The sequence below is a fragment of the Lissotriton vulgaris genome, chromosome 8 (genome assembly GCF_964263255.1).
Source record: "Lissotriton vulgaris chromosome 8, aLisVul1.2, whole genome shotgun sequence".
Classification (NCBI taxonomy): Eukaryota; Metazoa; Chordata; class Amphibia; order Caudata; family Salamandridae; genus Lissotriton; species Lissotriton vulgaris.
Window position 1 is genome coordinate 998,247,822 of NC_141696.1, and position 13,087 is coordinate 998,260,908.

Here is a 13,087-nt window from a genome sequence, read left to right on the forward strand (position 1 = left end):
CCACCCTATTCCCCTAAAAACCCACAACCCGCTCTGGTACTAAAACATATTATTTACTTTTATATATTTTTTATTTATAAAAACATATTAAACACATATTATAACAATTAATTTAAATACTTAACTAAAATGTCTAACACATATTAGTAAATCGAAATTACTTACATCGATATATATGCTATCGATATAAGTAATTTCGATATTACTTACCTTAGGGTCGATATTCTGGCCATCGATATTCTGGACATCGATATTCTGTCTCATCGACATTAGCAACTCGATATAAGTGTAAGTCGAAATTAAAAATTCGATATTTTGACTGTTTACCCCGGAAGAGGTAACTGAGGCCCAGGATAGGAGACAGTCATTTTTGAGGAATGAGATTAAGCAGACCTCCGTAGAGGCTGCCAAGCTGCTGTGGAGGTCCTCTGTAGCATGCGTCTATTGGTGGGGAGACAGAAATGGGAAACTCCTTGACCATCTAGCGACCTACCCCATGGCCAACCACATAATTCCCGAGGTAGTAGCCCCAGACAGTGCGGTACAATGATCCCCAGTGGCAGTGGCTCAATGCTTCGCCACATACTACGCTGCCCTTTACTCTGCGTAGCCTCCCACTCTCCCACTTTCGGAGCTGCTCTGTCATGAGCGGATCCCTCTTCCGGGGCTCAGTGAACCTGAGGTGGAGGTGCTGGATCTCCCGATCAGTACAGAGGAGCTCAACTAAGCCATATCTTGCATGGCCTTTGGCAAGACCCCGAGGCCGGATGGACTCCTGCAGGAATTTTACGCGGCCTACTATGATACACTAGTTCCCCACCTCCTCAAGATGTATCTTGAGGTAGCTGACAAGGGCTCGTTCTGCTCTGAAACTGAGGTGGCCACCATCGTGGTGATCCCTAAGTCTCAGCCTCCCTTGAGGCACTGTTCGGACTATCGCCTCATCTCTCTCATCAACTTGGAACTCAAGGTGTTAGCCTCCGTCTTAGCCAACTGCATACGTCCGCATATGGCCACACTGGTCCATCCGGATCAGTGCGACTTCGTGCCCTCCCGGGGCATGAAGGTGTAGGAAAGAGACTGCATTGCAATAGAATACTGTGGCAGGTTACACCCACTCTCCTTCATTTTCAGAATGGTAGAGGTGCAAAAGTTTACTGCTTTAAAAACGAGTGTACTTTATAGCGAAGGCTAATAATTCAGTGACTTGTTTAGATGGAACAAATTAATTACATTGGGGGCGCAACTACATATCCCAGAACACACTATTCAAATCTTTGAAAGAGATTGTATTGCAAATGAGCGAAGCGGCTGGGCACGCCCCCTCTCTTTCTTTCATTTAATGACAGACGCGTAATGGCGGCTACGATTGAAACAGCAATAGAGCAGTGTTTAATATGGAATGGACCGTTTGAGAATAGTGGTGAGTGTATGATCCAAACTCACTAGATAATGAACTAAAATAATTTGGGCAGGCATATTCACTTGAGTATTTCATTCCAGGAAATACTCGTCTGACGAAAGGTTTGAAGTAAATGGAAAGCGGGCCTCCCGGGTTGAAAGACTAAGAAGGTAATTGGCTGCAACATTGTAACCGCGTGTAGAAACAACGTGGTCCACATAGAGGAATAAATAGAACTTTTCCCCTTCTAGTAGCAAAGAGCCTGCAGATTAACCTAAGAGTGAATAAGAGAAGTCAGCCTAAGCGACCCTACGAACAGATAACAATAATAATAATTTTTTCCTTACATGAATCACATACAAAGTCCTCTTTGCAATGAACTTATCGATAATTTGTATATTAAATGCAGTACAGAAGTGGACTCTGCTAGAAAAGCCATGCATCTTGTAATAGGAGAATAATACAAGGTAGCCAATAATTAATTGAAATCGCGAGTGTGATTTAAACTCGCTCGAATAAAATTCTAGTAAAATTTTCCTAGCATTGTTTCAGAAAACTGTGACAGAAGAAGCAAGGAATCTTCGATTCTGTGGTTAACAACAGTGTGGAGGTTGAAATCACTTTGTGACAGGTACTATAAACAAATAGGTGTATAAGGCCATAGACCAGTGTTTGTAGATAAAAATCGATAATAATGGAGAAGACACTAAAAATTATTTTTATGTTACAATTTCTTTTTTAGACCTAAAAGAAAAGCCCTGATGAGAGTTCTGTGAAGAGATTAACAGGACTTGAAACGCGTCGGCATATGGTTTAAATCCACTCTTCAAGGGACACAAATACGCTTTGTGTCCATAATGTAATGGCCATTGCAGTTCATAAATTAAGGAAACACTCTGTGGACGCTATATGAAGAGTTAAAAATAGGGCAACAAGACAAAAAGTAGTTGTTTTATTGTATTATATCTGTTTTTCACCAATTGTTTGTTTTACATATTGTCTATTCAAAGAGTCTTGTGAGGTTGTTTGTAAAGTAGGATTTATTGTGTATAAATGTGTAAATGTTTTTTATGAAATGCTTTTGTCATATGGAAATTAATTGGCATTGTTTTTCATTTTTTCTTGTGGTATTGTGTGAAAGTCAAGAGGTTTGAATAAATACACCAGGATAAACACAAGAAGAAAGTGTTTGTCTGTAAAGCTGAAATTATTTAAGCTTTGGAAGATTCAGAGATATAGGCTTACCCCCAGTTGCGCTATATAGAAACGGCTCTGCCTATTCTTTGTCCCGTGGGCCTAAATCCCCCCTTTTTTTAAAATCCCGGGGCACCAGGCTTTGCCTCCGGCATCTCCACCTCACCCTAGGGAACCGCTAGAAACTTACCCCATACTTGTCTCTTCTTCTCTTCGATTTTGAGAAAGCATTTGATTCGGTGGACTGGCGGTACGTAGATGCGGTGTTGATGGAAATTGGATTTGTGGAGAACTTCCTTTCAATTTGGTAAAGAAGTTATACTGTCAACCGTGGACCGGGTGCTAGTTAACAGAACTCTGTCATGACCCTTTCCCATCAGAAGGGGCATGAGACAGGGATGCCCCCTCTCCCACCTCCTCTTCGCATTGGCGATAGAGCCCTTTGGATGAGTTAATCATGGAATTGAAATGGCCTGTCCTGGAGGAGGACAACATTGCTCTTTTTGCAGATGACGTTCTGCTATTTCTGGCAGAGCCAGCGCAATCGGGACCCCTAGTGTCTCCGCGCGTTGAGTCTCTTCGAATGGACCTCTGGCTGAACTCTGCTAAGTCCGCCCTGGTCCCCCTTTATCTCTGAAGGAGTGCATTGAGTGGCGGACCACAATACTTCTTCAGTGGCAGTCCTTTAAATATCTTGGGATTTGGGTTGCCCTCCTCCCAGACCTTGCCTGGGCACTCAATGTCACCACGATAGTCAAGGATGCCCAAGCTGATCTCCTCAAAAGACAGACACTACCGCTGAACCCTATGGGCAGAATAACTTTCAGAACACGCCCCTATCCTTCCCCCGGATGTGGTTTAGGGAAATGGACAGCTTGGCCATCAAGTTCTTGTGGGGGGGTCGGAGGCCCTGCTAGGCCCTCACCCAGTGCTGGATCCCGCCCTCCGATGGCGGCCTGGGAATGACAAAATGGTACCTCTAATATTTAGCTACTTGGCTCTCTACATTGCACAACTGGTTCAATGGTGGCTGGTCGGACATGGCATATCGACTGGAGCTACACGCCCTGGGTCTGCCCAACATCCAGGGGATGCTGTACGGGAACACTGTCCCCCGAACCCTGCCCGAAGTCACCCACTGGGTGCTACTGGCATGGCGGGCCTCTCTGCGCCACACCCACTGGTCGGGCAAACTGACTCAATATACCCCGCTTTGGCAGGGCACGTGGCTCCGGGAGGTCGTCAACCAATCTGGATTTCAGGCATGGGACCTCATTGGGATTTCACAATTGGGGGACGTTTTGAGTGGGGGACCATATTCGCACCTTTCAGGACTTGCAAAACCGATACTCTCTCCACACTTCAGAGTTTTACTGTTACCTGCAGCTGTGCCACACCCTTCACTCTCACATCTCAGTGGGCCCCTCCCTACCTGAATACAGCCCTCCTGAAGCTCAAATCATGAGGGGTAACCTGGAGAAAGGTGGAATATCCTGTATATATCGCTCCCTCACAAAATAACACCCCAACACACAGAGATAGATGGGAGCGATGGCTTGGGACCTTAGAGGGCAACGTCTGGAGAGATGCGCTGATGGCCCCCAAGACGGTCACTGCCTCAGCGAGACTTCTCCTAGTCCAAATATACTACTTACACGCTGCCTATTTCACACCAGTGCGCCTCCACTGCGCTGGGCTCAGACCCGATGCATCTTGTCCCTGCTGCAACCAACCACAAGCTGACTTTTATCACATGGTATGGCTTTGCTCTGTAGACACGCGCTATTAGGAATCAGTGGTAGGGGAGCTTACTGAGGTCCTGGGATGGGAAGTTCCTCTTAACCCAACGAATGTGCTCCTGGGAATCGCAGAGGAGATGGACAGCTCCAGAGCTGACAAACTTTTTTTGAATACGGCCCTGATGTTGGCCAAGAAGGACGTTGCAGCAATCTGGCTGAACTCGACGGCTCCCACCATGACGCAATTGCGCAGGGGGTTGGATTTGTGTGCGGTGCCCTTATTTAAAGCCAGGGGATGCCTGAGGAAGTATCGCAAAACGTGGGGCAAATGGTTAAGGGTGGTAGAAGATTGAAGCTTTCATTGTACTACCGTGAGCTGTGGTGGGTGTTCCCCTGCCTTTTCCTTAACTTTCAGGATCATACACGATGTTGTAGGGACACTATGTTTTTTGATATGCACTATTTTCTTACAAAATCCATAAAATTGGTTATCAAAAAATGATGAAATTGGCAATGATCGATCCTGCAGTGAAACTTACATGACATTTGAGCACAAAATCAATATTTTTGACATTTTGTTAGACTGTCTAAAAGTTCTGCCCCATCGGAAAATCTATTTAAACTCAATTTTGTTAAAAGATGGCATCAAGAACCGTGCACAAGCTTTAGTACTTCTAACCAATAGGTGCTTCCTGGATTTAGCATATGCCAATGGGAGATTTATGATCGATGTAAAAAAGTTTTTGGGTGAATATGAAGACTAATAATTTGAGTATTTTATGAAAATGAGTTAGAATTACCTTTACAAGGTCAAGGTGAAGACCCATATATTTTGTATACTTTAGGGCAAATAGGTTTCAATGGGTTTTATGGGAGGACCCTTTTTATTACGTTACACTGTGTATGTTATTTTAGAGAATGTATTTATATATGTGATCGATCACATTTGTATGTTTTATGTTGTTTACAGACTTCTGGTTAAATAAACATTTCTTTGACTGACTGACTGACTCTTCAAAGCAGGTGGCTCATTTGCAAAGTGGCAGCTGTCCCTGTAGGACAGTTTCACCTTTGGCAAATGTGTTGACGGTCTCTGGGACAATAGGCAGTGGTGTAGGCGTCCACTGCTGCTCCCCTAATGTCTTCCTAAAAAAGAAACATTTTTTTAAATAGCACTGGTTCCTTTAAGGAAGACTGATTGCTTTGCAAGCAATGCTTCCCCTTCGAGAATGTTGACACGGGCGGTGGTCTGCTCTACCTTGTAGACCTCCATCCTTGTGTTAATAGCCAAGCACGAAGGGTCGCAAATAGTGTACTGATAAATTAATATTGATTAGGCAGTGTATTCTTCAACCCCTGTGACTGGATATTTTGTACTGTGGCCTATTTGTACATAGGTTGCATCACAAAATTACAGACAGGACACAAACATTTAGAGCACAGTTTGCATGCATCAAATAAATATCTACCCACTATTTGCGACCTGCTTTTTAGTACACCTGGCCCATAAAGTCCCACAGAACTCCTAGCTAAAGGGCAGACCATATGGATATACATTGGACAGCCAGTTTCTTCCACTACACTGCCAGGGAATAAAACATTTGCTAACAGTAACACTTAATATATTTGGTGGGCAGCAGTGACCTTGATGAGGCAATGTGTACCCTTATCTATTTGGGTTTTAAATAATAACTCCCCCCGGGCACAGTACATATTAAAATCACCACATTGGTAGTTTAAAACTGTGTATGTTTTGGAATGACTGCTAGAAACAATTTACAATGCATATAGGTTACACGAAAGTAAGATTTACGGTAAGAGGCGTCAGCCCCACTCCCCCACCCCATAAGGAGGACAAATCCTCTTTATGGAATACCATACAGTGATATTTTGTATATTATGGTGATAATTTTTCCCTGCTGTACGCTTTATGCAATACCCCACTATCCATCCTAGTTGTCAATCAAAGGACGAGCTTGAAATAAACAGTTTTCTATGATTTACACCAGTTTTGGAATTCTAGAATAGGAGCACTTTGTTCAAATCTATAATTCAAGTCAAGTCAAGTCAAGTCAGAGATTTATATAGCGCGCTTCATACCCAGAGGGTCTCAAGGCGCTTGAGGAGGGGAAGGGAGTTACTTGTCGAATATCCAGGTTTTAAGTTGCTTTCTGAATGCTAGGTCGTTCTGTGTGAGACGTAGGTGGGTGGGGAGTGAGTTCCAGGTTTTAGCTGCGAGGTAAGAGAAGGATCTCCCTCCCATGGTGGATTTGTTAATGCGAGGAATGGTAGCAAGGGCTTGGTTGGAAGATCGTAGTTGGCGAGGGGGGGGTGTAGAAGGAAAGTCGTGTGTTGAGGCATTCGGGTCCAAGTTCGTAGAGTGCTTTGTGAGCGTGGGTTAGGAGTCGGAAAGTATTCCTCTTATTGATGGGGAGCCAGTGGAGGTTTTTCAGGTGGCTGGAGATATGGTCTTTGCGTGGGATGTCTAGTATGAGTCTGGCTGATGCGTTCTGGATGCGTTGGAGTTTTTTCTGGAGTTTTGCGGTGATACCGGCGTATAGGGTGTTTCCGTAGTCCAGGCGACTTGTAACCAGTGCATGGGTGACTGTCTTTCTAGTTTCGGTGGGGATCCAGCGAAATGTTTTTTTGAGCATGCGGAGGATGTTGAAGCATGAAGATGAGACTGCGTTGACTTGTCTGTTCATCGAGAGGGAGGAGTCCAGGATGACGCCCAGGTTTCGTGCGTGGTCCGTCGGGATGGGTGCTTTTCCAAGGGCCTCTGGCCACCAAGAGTCGTCCCAAGCGGAGGGGGAGTTGCCTAATTTATTTATTTTATTTATTTATGTCATTTCTAAAGCGCGCTGCAACCCTACGGGCATCCTGGCGCTGAAAAAAGTGCAACTAGAAAAAAACTGAACATCAAAGGGACAAGTGAGTGGAACAGCTCTAGGGAAGTGTGATTTTGGGGAAAAGCCAAGTCTTTATCCTTTTGCGAAAAAGCAACAGTTCGTTGGTTTTCCTAATTGCCAAGGGAAGGCTATTCCAGAGATGAGCTGCAGCTATGCTAAAAGCTCTGCCACCATGAGTAGCTTTCCTAATCCTAGGTACACTGAGGAGGTTAGTGGATGAGGAGCGGAGGGTCCGTGTGGGTTCATACTGTAAAATAAGGATCCACAAATTGAAGGAAACAAGTAGAGGTTTATTTGAAGAAAAGATCCCATCCACAGATGAGCATCCAGCCAGCAACAAAATATGATAGCGACTGCTTAGTGATCAAAGGATAACATTCCATATGAGAATCCAGTGCCTCATGACATCAGCGCAGCTATGTCATGAGGCACAGACACACAGAGCCAGGATGCCACACATCTCCCTTCTAACAATAAGAAGAAAATCATAAGGGAAAAGTAAACAAAACTGAAACATAAATCAAGAGAAAACTAAACAATACTAAGGCATAGATCACACAGTGACATAGTCTTTCAAATACTTAGGAGAATGAGGAACCCTTGCAGACTTGCGAAGAAGTGGAGAAGACTCAACTCCAGGAGTTTGAGAATGACGACTGCAAGAAGCCTCCACAAGATCATTGCTGACCACCACCACCCTGTTCAAATTCCAAACACGATGATCAGCAGTTTTGATGGCGTTCTTAAAAACTTTGATAACACAAATAGGCTTCTTAAAGGTAGCAGAAAGAGCCTTATTGTTTTTGCAGGGATTCTTAATAAGTACCCAATCTCCCACTTTAACAGGTGTGACCTTAACAGAATGTCTCGCATCAAACATCCTTTTTCTAGACTCAATTCTAGAAAGTTCACGCGACATCCACTCATCACAGTCATCACGAGGAGGTGGTTGCAAATCATTGACCCATGCAGGTACCACAAGGGTATTAGGAGTGCGTGATCTAAAAAGTTCAAAAGGGGTCTTCCCAGTAACAGCATGGGGAGATAACCTGTAAACCTTAATCTTCTTAAAGACATCTGTCCGCCAATCCGTGCCAGCAGACTTAGCCATTCTGATAGTTTCTTTAAGAACACGGTTAAATCTCTCAACCATACCGTTGGTTTCTGGGTGGTAAAGGGAAGACTTTTTGTGTTTAATACCTTGCTCTAACAGAAAATTTTCCATCTCCTTAGAGACTAATTGGGGACCATTATCTGTGAGGATGGTGTTAGGGATGCCCTCTCTAGCAAAAAGTTTGGTCAAAAAATCCACCACATGCCTAGTCTCGATACCACGAGTTATGGCAATTTCTGGCCATCTAGAAAAGAAATCAACAAGAACAAGAACATACCACTCACAACCAGCTGATGTAATAGGCCCCAAAATATCCAAACCCACTTCTTTCCAAGGCGCATCCGGTCTGTCTCTAATCACCATGGGTTGGACTTTAGGCTTTGCTACCTTCTCACTAAGAGCACAGTCAATGCAATCCCTAACTTTGCGCTCTACTTCCAAATCCATATTTGGCCACCAATATGAGCTCCTTAAAATCTCCTTAGTTTTAGAGATTCCTAAATGGCCAATATGTGCTAAAGACATAAGCTCATCCCGAAGAGCTAGGGGTGGAACTAATCTAGTCCCTCTAAAAAGTAAGCCATCTTGTTCAGCAAGCTGATCTTTGACATGCCAAAATTTCTCAAGACCTTCATTACATTTAGGTTTAATCTTCCATCCTGTCATTAGGAGTTTAAGTACTTCTACAAGAGTCGAATCCTCCTGAACCATCTTCAACCACCTCTCTTTATCAATGGCAGCCTCTTCTACAACACAAACCATCTCATCATCAACATCACAATCTTCCTCATCCTCAACCTCAGAACTGGGAACAAGGCGAGACAAGGCATCTGCCACTTTGTTTTCTACTCCAGGTAGGTACTTTACACTAAAATCATAATCTTGTAAACCAACAACCCATTTTGTGATCCTACCAGACACCGCATCTATACCTTTTTTCTTTAAAATTTCACAAAGCGGCTAGTGATCTGTCCTGACCTCAAAATTGGTTCCCCACAATAAGTTTTTAAGCTTCTTGACTGACCAGTAAACAGCAAGAGCTTCACGCTCAATCACTGAGTATCGAGTTTCAGCTCCCTTTAAACTCCTCGACAAGAAAAGAATGACCCTCTCAATGCCCTCAACTTTCTGTACAAGCACCGCACCTAAACCTTTCAAGCTTGCATCAGTAATAAAAATAGATTTCTCAGAAGGATCAAAACTGCTCAATTTCGGAGCAGAAGCTAGCCTCTCCTTGACGACCTCAAACTCGCGCTGACATTTCTCTCCCCAAATGAAATCAACACCCTTCTTCAACAAATATCTCATATTGGCACACAAAGAGGCAAAGTCTTTCACAAACTTGCTATAATATTCAGCAAGTCCCAAAAAACTCATCAACTCTTCCTTGTTCTGTGGGGGAGACATCTTAGAAATGGTAGAGATCAGATTTTCCTTAGGCAAAATTCCTCCTTCTGTAATAGTGTGACCTAGATAATCAATAGAAGTTTTTCTAAATTTACACTTCTCAATCTTGACAGTCAAACCTGCATCACACAACCTTCCTAGAACAGCAAATAGCCTAAAATCATGTTGAGAATTATCTATGCCAAACACAAGAATATCGTCCTGATATACTCTAACACCATGTAGACCTTTTAAGACCTTCTCTAATGCCCTCTGAAAAACCGATGCGGCTGACACTAAACCAAATGGTAGTCTAACGAACCTAAAAGTGCCATAAGGTGTCACAAAAGAGGTTAAGTCTTTCGAATCTTCTTCCAACCTAATCTGATGGTACGCGGACCTTAGATCAATGGTGCTGAAAATTTTAGCACCTTTAAGTAGCATAAGCATGTCTGCAATCTTGAGTAGAGGATAATGATCAGTAACCACACACTTGTTGAGTTCTCTTAAATCAACACAGAGACGGAGAGAGTTGTCCGATTTCTTGGCTGCGACAATCGGGGCAACCCACTCCGTTCCTTCTACTGTTTCTATAATGCCTCCCTTGACCAGCTTATCAAGTTCATCTTTAACTTGTTCTCTGACTGCTACAGGTACATTTCGCACTTTGCAGCAGACAGGTACAGCATCCTTCTTCAAGATGATACGATGACAATAGTCATTAAGACATCCTAAATTTTCCGAAAAAACTTTAGGAAATTTGGCTTTCAGTTCACTAGTGAAATCATGAGAAACTAATGAAACAATCTGAGGTGTGCAGGGAAAGGGCTGTTTTAGAAGAATAGGAGGTGTCGAGTTCGGATCAAGCATAACACCCAAATCTTTAAGAGCAAACCAGCTTATTATGCTATCTCCTTTTTGAGAAACATAAATTTTTGCTTTGGCCAACCTATTCTTATAATTAATCATACCTTCAAAAACCCCAAGTAGTTTAATGGGTTGACCAGCATAACCAAATGGTCTTATATCGGGGCGTGAGAGCTCAAGTGTATGTCCCAACTTACTCCAAAAAAAAATCTTTTGCTACAATAGTAATTTTTGCCCCAGAATCGAACAAAACTTTGGTGGGATAACCTTCCACCAAAATTTCATCACAAGGGGAATTCTTTGCTTCCTCAGCACTTACAGTTTGAATATAAATTTGCCCACAATCTAGGTGTTCATCTAGATTATCTTCATTTTCAAAATCATAAAATATTTCATTCACTTTACCTCTATAGTTTCCCCCTTTACAACATGAGGTGAAGTGTCCTTTCTTTTTGCACTTACTACAATAAGCTTTCCAACCTGGACATTGTCTATCTGTGGCAAAATGCCCCATTTTACCACATCTGTAACATCTTACTTGGGAGAAATCCAAACTGTTCTCCTTTTTTTTATACGGAATTTTGTTGGAAACATTTTCATTTTTAGAGTCTTTTTGCTGATTTTCACCTGCTCTAGCAGTAGATTTCACAACATTCACAGTTTCTTTCGTAGTTTTGTTGTCACCATTCTTTTTGATGACTTCTACACATTTAATAGAATGTTCTATCCTCTTAGCAATAGTAAGAACTTCCTCTAAAGAAGGTTCATCCTTTTGCCACAATTCTTCTCTCACCTTTTCAATATAACACCCAAGCATGAACTGATCTCTAATATGCTCATCAAGACTTGCCCCAAACTTACATGAGGAAGCAAGCTTCCTTAAAGCTGTAATATAGTTCTCAATCGTTTCTTCTTCCATTTGTGTTCTTCGACCAAAATGATATCTTTCTAAAATTGTACTGACTCTAGGAAGATAATGCTCATCTAGTTTTGCAATACAAATTTCATATTCATTTAAAGTACCGTCATCAATGTCAGGCAAATGATCGAATACCTCTTGTCCTTCTGCTCCCAAACAGTGTAAAAGTAGAGCTGTCTTCCTTTCAGCACTCAAGCTAGAACCACACACCCTTGCATACCTTTCAAACACTTTACGCCATTTTTTCCATCTAATAGGAGGATCCCCAGGTGAGGACAAAAAGAAAGGGGAAGCAGTGACATTTTGCATATTGTTGTTAAACAAAAAGAAATAGAGCACAAAATGAAAATAAGAAAAGAGATGTCTACTATGTGTGTGTGTCACAGTAGAACACACAAAGTCAGTTCCAAGTAAGTGTATCAAATTACAATGTGTGTGTGTCACAGTAGCAGGACACACAACAGGTTGACTAATGTCAGGTTGTCTAATATGTGTGTGTGTCACAGAGGTAGGACACACAAGAGCAAGTAGCAGGACACACAACAGCTTGCTTAAATTGTGTGTGTGTCACAGTGGTAGAATAGACAACAGGAGTTCCCAGTGAGTGTGTCAGGAGAAAGAATTAAATAAAACAGTACCTTTAAATCGTTGAAAGAGAACTTGGCAAAGTTTGTACCATAAATGTGATCATAAAGAAAGTTCAGGGTAAAATGGAAGAACAGCGATGACCAGCGGTGTTTATAACGCGTTTACAGAGTAACGCGTACGTTGTGAAGTGAAAACCGAAGAATTCACCAATCCAAGATGGCGCCCACGTTTGCGTGACTCCCAGGATGCCTTGCGGCACGTTTGCGTGCCTCCCGGCCGGCTTTGCGAAGAGTCCAGAAGCGAGGCGAAGCAAGGTGTTTGTTTTCTAAAGCTTCGAGATTCTGGCAATGGCGTTCTTTTGCAAGAGGCAGCTCGCTCCTGAGGACGCTCGCTCGTGGAGACGCTTGCGAAGACGTTGGCAGGTAGGACACTATTTCGAAAAATGCAAATTGCAGAGATCGAATGCGCTATACAAAATAGGCGCAAAAAGTGTCCGAAGTTGTAATTAAAAAGCCAATAAAGCTCAACAAAGTTAACACCGCTAGGTTATACCATTAGAAATATGTAGGAAGAAAACAAAGTGGTTTGTTTTCTTGCTAAAAATTAAGTTGAATTCTTCTTACCCTGAAAGTGGAAATGGAAGTCTCTTTTGCTTTAAAATCCAGTCCTAAAATCCAGTCCAAGGTTAATCAAATATCTTCCACCTTGAAAGTTGAATGCCACCAAAGTATCTCAGGTTGTTCCAAGTATCCAGGAATTTCAAAAGGAACAAGTCCTTTTTTTTTTAAAAAAAAAATCTTGAGATAGGTGTTGAGATCTTAACTTCTTCTTCCCATCCTGCGTCGCCAAATGTAAAATAAGGATCCACAAATTGAAGGAAACAAGTAGAGGTTTATTTGAAGAAAAGATCCCATCCACAGATGAGCATCCAGCCAGCAACAAAATATGATAGCAACTGCTTAGTGATCA